Source organism: Lygodium microphyllum, chromosome 12, assembly GCF_053477565.2.
Source record: "Lygodium microphyllum isolate KBCC chromosome 12, Lygodium_microphyllum_v1.1.10, whole genome shotgun sequence".
Taxonomy (NCBI): Eukaryota; Viridiplantae; Streptophyta; class Polypodiopsida; order Schizaeales; family Lygodiaceae; genus Lygodium; species Lygodium microphyllum.
In genome coordinates, this window is record NC_141146.1 from 118,555,083 (window position 1) to 118,567,247 (window position 12,165).

A 12,165-nucleotide genomic window follows, 5' to 3' on the forward strand; every position below is an offset into this window, starting at 1 on the left:
AGGCAGCAGTGACAGCTGTGAATGAAGCAATGAAGAAAATTGTGGAGTTACAAAAAGAAAAGTCAAAATTCCAATTTAGGGAGAGGCGGTATCTAGAAGAAATTTCACTTCTAGAGATGTATTTAGAAGAGCAAGAATCTAAATTAAAAAATGATGTACAACAAATGGAACGAATATCGCCTATTCCTAGGAAATGCTCAGTGGAATGTGGGCAAACAAATGAATTTTATACAAGAAGTAAACCTCTCGCTATTTCTGGAATTGGATTGCAAGAGAAAAACTCGACTACTGCTCCTTGGCTATATTATTCCCTTAAGCGCTCTATGAGCAGTAGACAAAAGCCGTATCATTATTTTAAAGGGCAGCTACGGAGATATCATAGAAGGCAATTGCAATCAAGCAAAGCTCACTTGCCAAGTATATGTGAGGTAGTCTTACCGCATCCCAAAGAAAGAGTAATGGATTTTACTGTCTATGGGGATGGAGTTGAACTAGAGCTTTGATGGTTTGAACCTCTGGCACCTAAGAATTTTCTAGAGCTAAAACGAGTTATACACTATTTAGGGTGTCGGATTCAAGGTGAGGAAGATGAGGATTTACACTCATTAATTCTCAAGCTTAGTACTACTCAATGGTCTTGATGATGCAGCTTCGGCTCCGCTCCATGATGTGATGGAGGTTCTTAATGATGAACCTGATAGCGGATCTGTGACCTCTAATGTGCCTATGCTAGAGGTTATTCCTGAGTATCCTATAGTTGATAATTTAGTTGCTAGGTTTGACTTAGATAGCGTGGATGATTTTGGGTTAGGGTTATTGTTTGCACTAGAAGAACTTAGAGAGTTTGAGGATTTTAGTTTTGATCTTTTGTTTTCTTAGAGTCTTTTGGTTTTTACTTTATTCTACATTTAAAAAGAAGGAAAAAATAAAAAAAAAACGTACCAAATAATCCTTTTAAAAAACTTTTGATTTGTTGTTAACTTTTTTGCACACCTTAGCTTAGTTAGTCTTCACCTGGTTAGGTAGTTAGTTGCACGCACGCTCGGGATACTCCTTCAGTGCTAGGAACTTATTACACGGGAGTTTGACTAGGTGGCCAATTTCTAAAGGAGTTTCATTCTTTATTGAGCTAACCTATTAATGGTTTAGTGGTTAGTGGTTGCATTCTGTGAAGGTTTAATGATTTTTGCAAATTTGTGAACCACTACGTGTTTATTCTCACATTATTTTGGAGCCGCCACGTCAACATTCATAACAGGTTGTTTCATATCAAATCTATCTATTTATATTCGTTTGAAATAAAGGATAGTAACAATCTCTATAACTTGATTGAAATAATTTAGAGATTTCACAACCTAAGTAATTATAGAAGGAACATAAAACATTTAAAACATAAATACATTGAAAGATACATAAACAATTTAGTCTATATGAGAGTCCACTCACATGGGATGGGACTTAGTACCAGGGAGTGCTTAAAAGGGGGTGATGTGTGTGCATGACATAGTGAATTCCATTGTATGGATGTCTAATTAGGAATCCAATCGAGTTTTCCTTGGACTTTTTGTCGCTTTTTAGCAATGTGGGGTAGCTGAATAACAAGGTTCTCTCCACGAAATTTTGACTAGGAGTAGAGTGGAAGAGAGATGCTGAGCTAGTGAGTATCTTTGCTTGTCATTTGCCTAGGCAAGATAACTGATATTATGTGCTAGATTAGATTCCTCGCGCGACGTTGTTGAGCTAAAATGTTTGAAAGTTCAATTTGGTGATGTATTCCTAGCCTTCTAGTCATTCCTATAAGTCACGAGATTCAAAACTAAAGTAATAATAATAAATTAAGTTTGGTAGAGTCGATCTATTTATTCTTCTAAAAAGACAAAGAATAAAAATAAAAAGAAAGGAAAAAAAAAACACTCTAAGACTGCAGGGTTGAAAAAAAAAAACCAAAAGAAGATAACCATCACCTCTGAGGTCCTGGTAGGCTGTAGGGATTTCCTTGACGGGTGCCCTACATCCGATGCCTTGCATCTCTTTGGGGTGGGACCTTTTGGGAAGGAGAATGAATATATATACTCTTTTGACTTTTTAAAAAAAATCCAAAAACAAAACAAAGAAAAGTTATTCTTTAAAAAAAACAAGAAAGTTTGGAGTTAGGGACCATTTACTGGTTGTTCTAGTAGAACATGGAGGGTTAGCAGTTAAACCATAGGAGTCCTATTTGGTATTGTAGTATTGGATTGCCTTGTTTGGGTTCTTTGATAGGCATGGACCTTATCAGTGACGCTACTTCAGAAGAAATATTTCTAGTAGGATAGTAGTGTGGCAATTTATTGCCTAGAGGGATTATTGTTATTTAGCGGCTCTAGACAGCTTCCTAGTTGGTATATTCTATGCAATGGATGACGCTCTGTTATGCACTTTAGTGGGCAGAGTGAGTAAGGGGAATGTTATTTTGCACTAGTTTTTACATAATTTCCTTGACATGTTTGTATTGTTTGCGTTTTACTATGACACCAATCAGTATTTTTCTACCTTTGCAGTGTCTACTAGTTGTCCATGTGTGGTTTTGTAGATTTTGTAGCTGTGCTCGTGAGGATGCTTCGCAATTAAGTGCAGGAGAGTATATTTTTTCTTGAAGTTGCGTAGCAGTGTTCGTGATGCTGAATGTTCGTGATGAAGATGTGCTCATGAGGACACTTCGCAATTAAGTGGGGGAGAAATGACAACACCTAGAAACAATGCCTAGCATTGCAAAAATTTTTAGCAATATTCTATACAATTGACACATTGTTACCAAATTTTCACATTAATTTAATGCAAATGCGATCGTAATTTCGTCTTTGGAGGACGTGTCTCTGTAGTCCGACAAGTGAAAAATCCTAGTTCAAAGGATTTTTGTGCTAGAGGGTGGACTTAGGGAAATACCAAATAGAATTCGATAGTTTTATCTAATCAGAAGGGATTATTTTTTATTAGTGGAACCATGAGTATTTGAGTTAATATGAGCAAGGAGGGGAAACATTTTGATAATGGCAACCTCATAGGCAAAAATGCAAGAGAGATTAGTCGTATAATGAAAGTGGAAAAGTAGCTAACATTTTAGCCTAACAAAAAAAATATTATGTAAGAGAGGATGCTAGTTGAAAGAGAAGGGGGGGTGTTCTTCTATGTATTATGGTTCTAAAGGTTAGGAAATGAGTTTTAAAAAAAAAACCATAACTAAAAGAAAAAATGTTGCATGTGGATTTGAAGAGGTTATGATCAAGGAGCTTGGCGGCTTGGATGTCCTGTCTTATTGACTTGATTTGGTCATCCATGTCTTCTAGCATCTGCTTTGAAGATTCAACCCTCAAGGTAGAATCTGAAAAGCTAAAAGGAGTACGACAATCGTGCCCATATAATGCTTGAAAAGGGGTCATCTGAAAGCTTTCTTGGTAAGAAGCATTGTAGGCAAACTCAACTAGTGGCAAAAATTGAATCTACTTTTTGGGTTCGCGATAGCAGTGTGCCCTAAGCATATCTTCAATGACTTGGTTGACTCTTTTTGTTTGACCATCAGTTTGGGGATGATAAGCTGTACTGAAACAGATTTGTGATGCCATTTGGGCTTACAAATGCTTTAGCTACCTTCCATAGCCTGATGAATAAGATTTTGCAACCTTTCCTCTTTCCATTTGTCTTAGTCTTCTTTGATGACATTCTGATTTACAGCAAGACTCTACAGGATCATTTATCACACATGAGGAGGGTTCTTTATGTATTGAGACATAACAGTTTTTTTGCTAAGGAGAAGAAATGTTCATTCATGCAGACTAAAGTGGAATACTTGGGACATATTGTCTGTGAGAAAGGGATATAGACTGACCCTAAGAAGGTGCAATGTATAAAAGATTAGCCAACACCTACTACTACTACTACTTCTCGTAGAGGATTTCTTGGTCTATCTTCATTCTACCGTCGATTCATCAAGCATGATGCGGCTATTGTAGCTCCTTTGACTGACAGGTTGAAGAAGGAGGCTTTCTTTTGGGATGCTCTTGTAGATATTAGCTTCAAGCAATTGAAGGAACTCCTTACTTCTGCTCCTATTTTGGTATGTCCAGATTTCTTGAAAGATTTTACCATACAGTGTGATGCCAGTGGCAGAGGCATTGGGGCTGTTTTCTAACAAGAGCATGGAGTGATTGTCTTTGAGATTCGTAAGATTATAGATAAATAAATGGCTATGAATATTTATGACCAAAAGATGTTGGCTACTTTGCATACAATAAAGAAATTGCACCATTACTTGTATGGTAGCCAATTCAGAGTTCGATTCAGAGTCCAGAGTTATCACAGGGTTCGTAAGTATTTCCTTACTCAGTCCAATTTTAGTCATAAACAGCGTAGGTGGGTAGCTACATTGCAAAATTATGATTTTGACATCACTCATATAAGGAGTAAAGACAATATAGTGACTGATTCTCTTTCTCGTATGTGGGCTTGCAAGGTTTCAACAATGAATGAACTACATAGTGATTGGATTGAAGAACTACAAGAGGCTTATCTTTTGCATGAAGAGCTCAGCCATGTTTTTTTGAAATTACAACAAGGTCTCATGGAAGAACACTTGCATTATCAGCTTAAAAATGGCCTTATTTGGTTAAATGGCAAGATTGTCATTCCTTCTACCTCTCCTTTTACATGGAAAATTATAGAGAAACTACATTCTTCACCTTTAGCTAGACACCTTGGACTTTTCAAGACCTATTACAAGATCAACAAAAGTTTCTTTTGGAAAGGGTTGTGGAAAGATGTCAAGGACTTTGTCATGAGGTATATTCCTTATCAGCAGAATAAGGACATCATCGATAAGCCAGGAGGTTTGTTGTAGCCATTACCCATTCCTATAGGCAAATGGATGCACATTACCATCGATTTCATCACTAGCTTACCTACTACCAAGAAGGGATGGAATAGTATATATATGGTGGTGGATGAGTGGTGGATAGACTCACCAAGATAGCCCATTGCATTCCAACCACCAAGACACAGTTTACTTATTTTCTCAAGTGGCCAATCAGTTCATGGAGAAGATCTTTAGACTACATGGACTACCACAGGTGATTGTTCATGATAGAAACTCAAAGTTCATGAGTAACTTTTGGTAGGTGATATTCACATCTATGGGCACTAAATTGGCTCCTTCTACGGCTTATCATATTTTGATTTCTAGTTTTTTTAAATTTATATTTCTTTCAATTCTTTATATATTTTAGTCTAATATATTATGACTCATAATTATTTGTATATCTCTAAATGTTTTGCAGACTACCATCATTGATAGGACACCTACTCCTAGAGAGGTAGGTTACCATCGAGGCCATAACTGCGCAGTGACATGGCTTCACTTTTATGAGGAGGGTCTCATCACTGAGGACCAATACAATCGGGGCATGAGGATTCGACAGCCAGAGGAGGTATGTTTTTCTTACTTTCCTATTAAAAGTATAGCTAATTATAACTTTTTCTCCACCTTCTCTATGTAAGCAACCCTGATCTTTTGTGTGTGTAGGCGAACCCGGATGTGGAGCATAGCGAGGAGGGGGATAGCGACGCTAGTAGCCATGGTGGTACTAGCGAAGATGTTTCCTCTTCAAATTCGTAGAGGAGCACCATACCTCCTCATGAGGCCTTCTTTTCTTGTATATGTATGATATCTCTTTGAGCCTACTGCTTGTGGCTACACTTTAGGTCGCAAGCACTTAAACTTCCCTTGTAAATACTTTTGATATATAATGAATACATGGACTTTTATTTTCAATTCTTGTGCCCGTAAGATACATTGTCTTTTTCCCAAATACACAATCTGATGTATGGGAGGGGGAAAAAAAAACCAGAGAGCATTTCCAGTTCTGTTTTGCGTGTCTATCAGCGCGTCTAAATTGCAGATAATTTGTGTTTATACGCATGTCTATAATGCAGACTACACGCGCTTATACACACGCTTCATAATTCAAATTTAAAAAAGAAATTAAATATCTTTTAAAAAAAGATTTTTTTTTGTTTTTCGTTCGCGTCTATCAGTGCTTGTAAAAGTGCGTCTACCAGCGTGTCTATATGCACGTGTATATGTGCGTCTATTGCGTGTCTATTTGTGCATGTAAATTCGTTGATACATGCGATTATAGACGTGAAATGGTAGACGCGCAAATAGATGGGCAGATTAGTATTTTATCATGTTTTTTAACTAATATTATTCTTTACAAATATATAATATTATCATGCTTCACCTTCACCTTTATATTGATTGTGCTAACATCTTTAATTTGACTATATAGGTCATTGTAGACAATCTAGAGAGCAGGATAAGCCAAGGGATGGCAGATGAGGAGTTATAGGAAATCTTTATACATACATGTCCAGATCAAATGACTTGCTTCAAAGATACTAACATACCAAGAGTTGTCTCGATTATTGTTTGGACATTTAGCACATTCTAGCTTAGAATGTTCTGATGCACTATTTCCCTCTTCTCAAGAGCTGATATAAACTTTCAACCACATGAGTAAAATTTAAAAACCACATTTGTACATTTATTTTTTACTTTTGAAAATTTAGATAAGTAATGTAGATTAAGTTTCTTAATGATAATAAAGATTTTGATTTCTAAAGCATAAGAGATAAGTAATTTAAAAAATTCCAAAAAAAACTTTAAAATAAAGATCCTTTCAAATAATAGAAAAAATGTGATTATCTTTTCATTACATATTTAAAAGGGAATTAGACCGGTTTAATTTGTAAGATAAAAAGATTTGGACCAGCTCAAGTTGAAACGTAAAAGTTTTGGATGGTTCAAATTAGTTCAAGAAAGATCGCACTCATGCAAGTTGAATATTCCAGTACCTGCTGAGCCAGCCTATTCAAAACAGTACGAAACGTAAAAGTTTTGGATGGTTCAAATTGTACTAAACTTCTTTAGGCAAAGACAGGAAAGATCTATGTCAGGTTCACAAATTTTTTTTCCCGAAAACTGCTACATAGGCGACGGATGCGGCATGCTGAAGCTTTACGTGTCTGTCATAACGTCCATAAAAGTGATATGCAGCCCCCAAAGCCCGTTTCCAATCCATGTGATAGTCAGGGCGGGACAAGGCGTCTTTATGAGCATGGGAAGCTGAAAATAACTCTCCGTATGAGTCGAGGACTTGTTGGCAAGAACAATCTTCCATTATAATTACTAGGCGCTCCGCGCCTAACGGACGTGATTTTCGCGGCGAGGGCGGGTGCTGGACGCGTGGCACCCACCCTTGCGTTTCTTTGTGGGGAGGTTGGGGGCTGCCACGTGGCACCCGCCCCCAACCTCCCCTTAACTAATAGTAAAGATTATGCTGGTCCCCACATCCTCCCTCTTGAAATGCTATACTGCCCTGTTCAATATTACAATATGTCGTTGCATGAGAAACGAGGGCTCTGAAAGCATATTGAAGGATCATATTTTACTAGATATGTTCAATACACACGGCTTGCTTGTATGCAATTGCTCGATTTCCAGGAAGTGCATGACGCGCTGCATCCACTAGTTAGGAGACAAGACGAGCACCCATAAAAGCATGGCCAACGGCCTGCATGACTACACCGAATCATACCGATCGAATTGTTTAACCTAATTCTTCCCACTGCAAATGCAGATTACATGTACCAAAACTGTGTTCTGAGTTAGGACTTGGACAGAATATGTAGCGTTCTGACCTATCGATCCATCAGAAACTTTCAACCGTATATACCATTGACCTGCTTACCATATCGGAGCAGTTTTACGTAAAGAATCCAACAAATCGAGATCAAGTAGCAGGCTTTCTGCGCAAATTATATACGCATGCATCTTCACTGACATCGTCTAGCATAAATCGAAGATACGTTAGAAGGCTTTTCACGCAAATATGCTGATGAGGACTTGAGACCTGAGATAAAATTGGTATGTTAACGAAATCGTGACGTATGTTAATTACACAAGGAACTTTCAAACGATCCCCATATAGGAAAAAAAGAGAATTCCCCATGAAATTCCCTAGTTGAAAATGCATATAAGTGGGGAAAGTAAAAACTAGGGAGAATGGGACATTTTCTAGTGAGAATAAGTAGGGAATCACATAAGAACTTTCCTATGTAAGAAATATTTCCTACATAGGAAAATACAAAAATTTCTATGTAGGGAATAATTCCTATATAGAAAATATTTCATATATAGGAACAATTTTCTAGAGGTAATTCCCTAGGTACTCTCACTAGGAAATCTCTCATTTTTCCTATTTTTTACATTCCCTATTTATATGTACTTTCAACTAGGGAATTCCGTGGAAAATCTCTTTTTTCCTTATCACTTTATCTACTTTGCCCTTTCTCTTAGACATGCGAATATCAAACAAGAAATTGCACAATAAATTTTTAACTAGAAAATTATATAGAGAATGCCATCATTTCTAAGTAAGGATCAATAACATACATCTAATGATCAAAATAGATTAAACAAATTAAGACATCAACATCTACTTCTAGCAACCAAACGAAAAATGAAAATAATTTTAAAGGAGCATATAACTAAAAACTAATTAAGCAGCATGTGTGTCTTGATTGTTTTATCACTTAAATCTCCAATATGTTGCAAAGTAATAAATGTTTGTCTACCCTCTTCTCTAAATTTCAACATGGGTGGCCGATAGATATCATCATATGATGGTATGCGTATCACTCCTATTGATACTCAAGTGATCAAATATCATTAGTTAGTATAACCATTTTAAAAAATGACTCATTATCAACATAAGAAAGCTTGTAGTACTTGATTCTTGGCTTGAAGAAGTGTTAAGGCAAGCAATCTCAATGTCTTCCTTTTTTGCATTGTCTCTTGTGTCATCTTTAGTAACTTGTTTACCTATATATACATAGAGTTAACCAAAGCTCATGATAATACAAGGTTATGAAAAAATTCAATAACACAAAAGAAAGTAATTAGATATTTTGTATCAATTTGGGTCACCAAATTTGTACAAGTTTTTGATCCTTAAAGTTGGTACCTGCATCTTGACTTGAAGAAACATTATTGCAAGTAACCTCCTAATCTCCCTTTCTTACATCACCTCTTTTCCCACCTTTTGTTGTTCTTTAATCTATATTTATATATATACACATAATTACTTAAAGTTTAAAAATAGGAATAACTATGAATATTTTAAATTAGACAAAGAGACTAATTAAAGCTAGTTAATCTCAAAATGAATCACCTAATAAAGCAAGATGTAAAATATGTACAAAATTTATTTTTCAAAGTTTAGTAGAAATAAAGACATATACCTCTATCGTGATTTGAAGAGACATTAGGGCCAATGACCTCCTTAGCTTTCATTGTTCCATTATCTCTTGTACCATCATTTGTGATTTTGTTGCCTTTATGTACACATAATAAACCAAAGTTTAGAAACATAAGCGACATTTGTAAAACATCAAAACACGCATTTGTAAAACATCAAAATATCAAAACACGCATACCTTTTTTGCCCTGTTCTTTACACCATCTGATAGTAAATTGAGCATGTGAAAACAAGGAATTCATTGTTCATACTTTTATGGGCTCATCAACTTCTCCTTCTGGTTTGAAGCATCTTACAGACTTCTTGTTGAACAGTGCGCGAGGGAGACGAGGAACGGAGGAAGAGAGAAGAGAAGAGAGACACGGGACACCAGAAGTGGAACCCCAGAAGTGCATCAAGTGAGCACGCATTAGATACAACATCAGCTCCTTAGCTAGAATAGATAAAACATCAAGTAGAATAAACATAAGCTTGAACACATGAATCAACTGAAAATAGACAAACAACAAGTGGAAACAATGAAACATCAGCTAGAACAACTCAATAGCTAGAATAATAATGAAACATCAGCTGGAACATTTCAACAGCTGGAATAAGAATGAAATGAAATATCATCCCATTAGCTCGAAACATTTCTTATAAACAAAGCGTGGAATAATTTCAATGCATTAGCTGTAATATAGATGAAATGATATGAAACATAGCATGAAGAGCCAAAAATCAGCTGGAAGAAAGAAACATTTAGAATAATCAAATGATGAACAAACTACCGACAATCATCAGCAAGAGATCATCAATTTTCTTACTGCTACTCAGAGCCCAAGCAAACATCTCAGCAATCTGCTTCTCGGACTCTAGGAACATCTTTGTACGCCTGGCCTCCAGATCATCACGAAATCGCTCAGACTCTCTCTGCATCTGCAGTTTCATCTCTTCTAATCTGAGAAAGCGCTCCCCCAAAGTGCGGATCACGGAGACCAATCTGAGAAAGCACTCCCCCAAAGTGCTGTCAACTGGGGGCTGTTGATGCCACAAGCTGGACTTTGAAGAAGTCCTATGGTTGAGGAATCTGTCCATCTTGAAAGCCTTCACGGCCTCATAGTCTATACTGCAGCTGCGCTTCTTGTGGAGAGATGTGTAAGAAGTATCATGGTCATCCAGAGACCGGTTGCGATACCACCATTATCACTTATGGGACCATATGCATCTATGGCTAGATAGGTGGAAATGGTACAAAGCATTCCAAGAGCTACAACTGTGATCCCGTACATGGCTGCTAGGGTATGGCTAACATAGATGGCAACATCAATAGCAAATATTGAAACAATTACAGACTTGTAGCTAAGTGCCAAACCAAAGATGACATTGGTAGCAGCTCCTGTCTTGCAAGAATCAGCAACATCCTGGACTGGTTTGTATGTATTGCTGGTGAAATACTCTGTAACGTAGCCAATTACCAACCCTGCCCAAAGCCCTACTCCAACGCAAAAAAATAGTTTCCAGTTTTGAACCATCTTTGCACCACCGTTAGGATCATATTTGTAAAACGTGGATGGTAGTGCCAACCAACAAACAAAAGCTGCACCGAATGTCATTAAGATGGTGGATATCAGCAACTGTCTCTTCAGTGTAGATTCAATATCCCTTAGATTTGAGATCTCGAACACATCAGTTGCGAACAAGGTTGTGATGAGGCACACCACAATGCCCATAGAGCTAATGAGTAGAGGGAAGCACATAGCAGTGAAGTCATGATTTGTGCCAAATGATGACATGGAAGCTACAACAAGAGCTACGCAAGAAGCTTCAGCAAAGGAGCCAAATAAATCTGAACCCATTCCAGCAATATCTCCCATATTATCACCCACATTGTTAGCAATGATCGCTAGATTTCGCGGATCGTCCTCTGGGACATTCCTTTCTACTTTTTCAACAAGATCTGCTCCAACATCCGCAATTTTGGTATAGATTCCACCTCCAACCCTTTCAAATAGAGCCACGGATAAGCATCCAAGCCCATAGCCAGTGATGGCCTCAAAAAGGCCCTCCCAATCATCCTTGTAATAAAGCTGGAACAGTTTTATAGTGATGTATAAAACTATGAGGCCATTAGCAGCAAGTAAGAAACCCATCATCGAACCTGATTGGAAGGCGATTTTGAATGCTTTGTCTATCCCTTTTCTGGCTTCCAAAGTTGTGCGAGCATTCGCATATGTTGCGATCATCATGCCCAAAAATCCCGACACATCAAAGCTCCCAATATAAATGCAACTGTAGTGAAAATTGCTGTAAAGAGAGCTGGGGCACATTCCTGCTTTGGATCGTATCTGCAAGGCTGGGGCTTAGTACTGAACCCCTTCACAGATCCTAGGAACAAGAAAATGATAGCAGCAAATATGCCCATGAAATAAACCAAGTACTTGTACTCTGTCAGTAAAAACGATGTGGCTCCTATGGATATGGCTTGCTAAATTTCAGTGCATTTCCTAATAGCTGCAGCCTGCATCTGATTCCTCATCCAATCTATCCTCCTCGTCACAATCTGATGATCCATTGACGATGTTGTGACTGTGGGTGTCGTTGTTGTCGAGGAAGGTGTAGCCATTGCTGGCAGGCCTCGACTTGTGCTCGAAGGCCAAGAGACCAGTTGCGATAGCGATCTGGTGGTGGTTGGTCAGAATCATCTGTATCTTCATTAGTTAACAAGTTAGTTATACCATATGCACCAGTAATTATACCCCACAAGTTAGTTAACAAAATATTGCTAAGGCACAGTAAAACCACTTCAGGAGCTACACTACATTCTTGCAAAGTT

The 12,165-nt window shown here is 37.6% G+C and overlaps 1 pseudogene; it reads right to left on the reverse strand.

Annotated features, from left to right (window-relative positions):
* Positions 1 to 10,453: 10,453 nt before the first annotated feature.
* On the reverse strand, positions 10,454 to 11,955 carry LOC148028196 (pyrophosphate-energized vacuolar membrane proton pump 1 pseudogene; annotated as a pseudogene).
* Between the last annotated feature and the right edge of the window lie 210 nt (positions 11,956 to 12,165).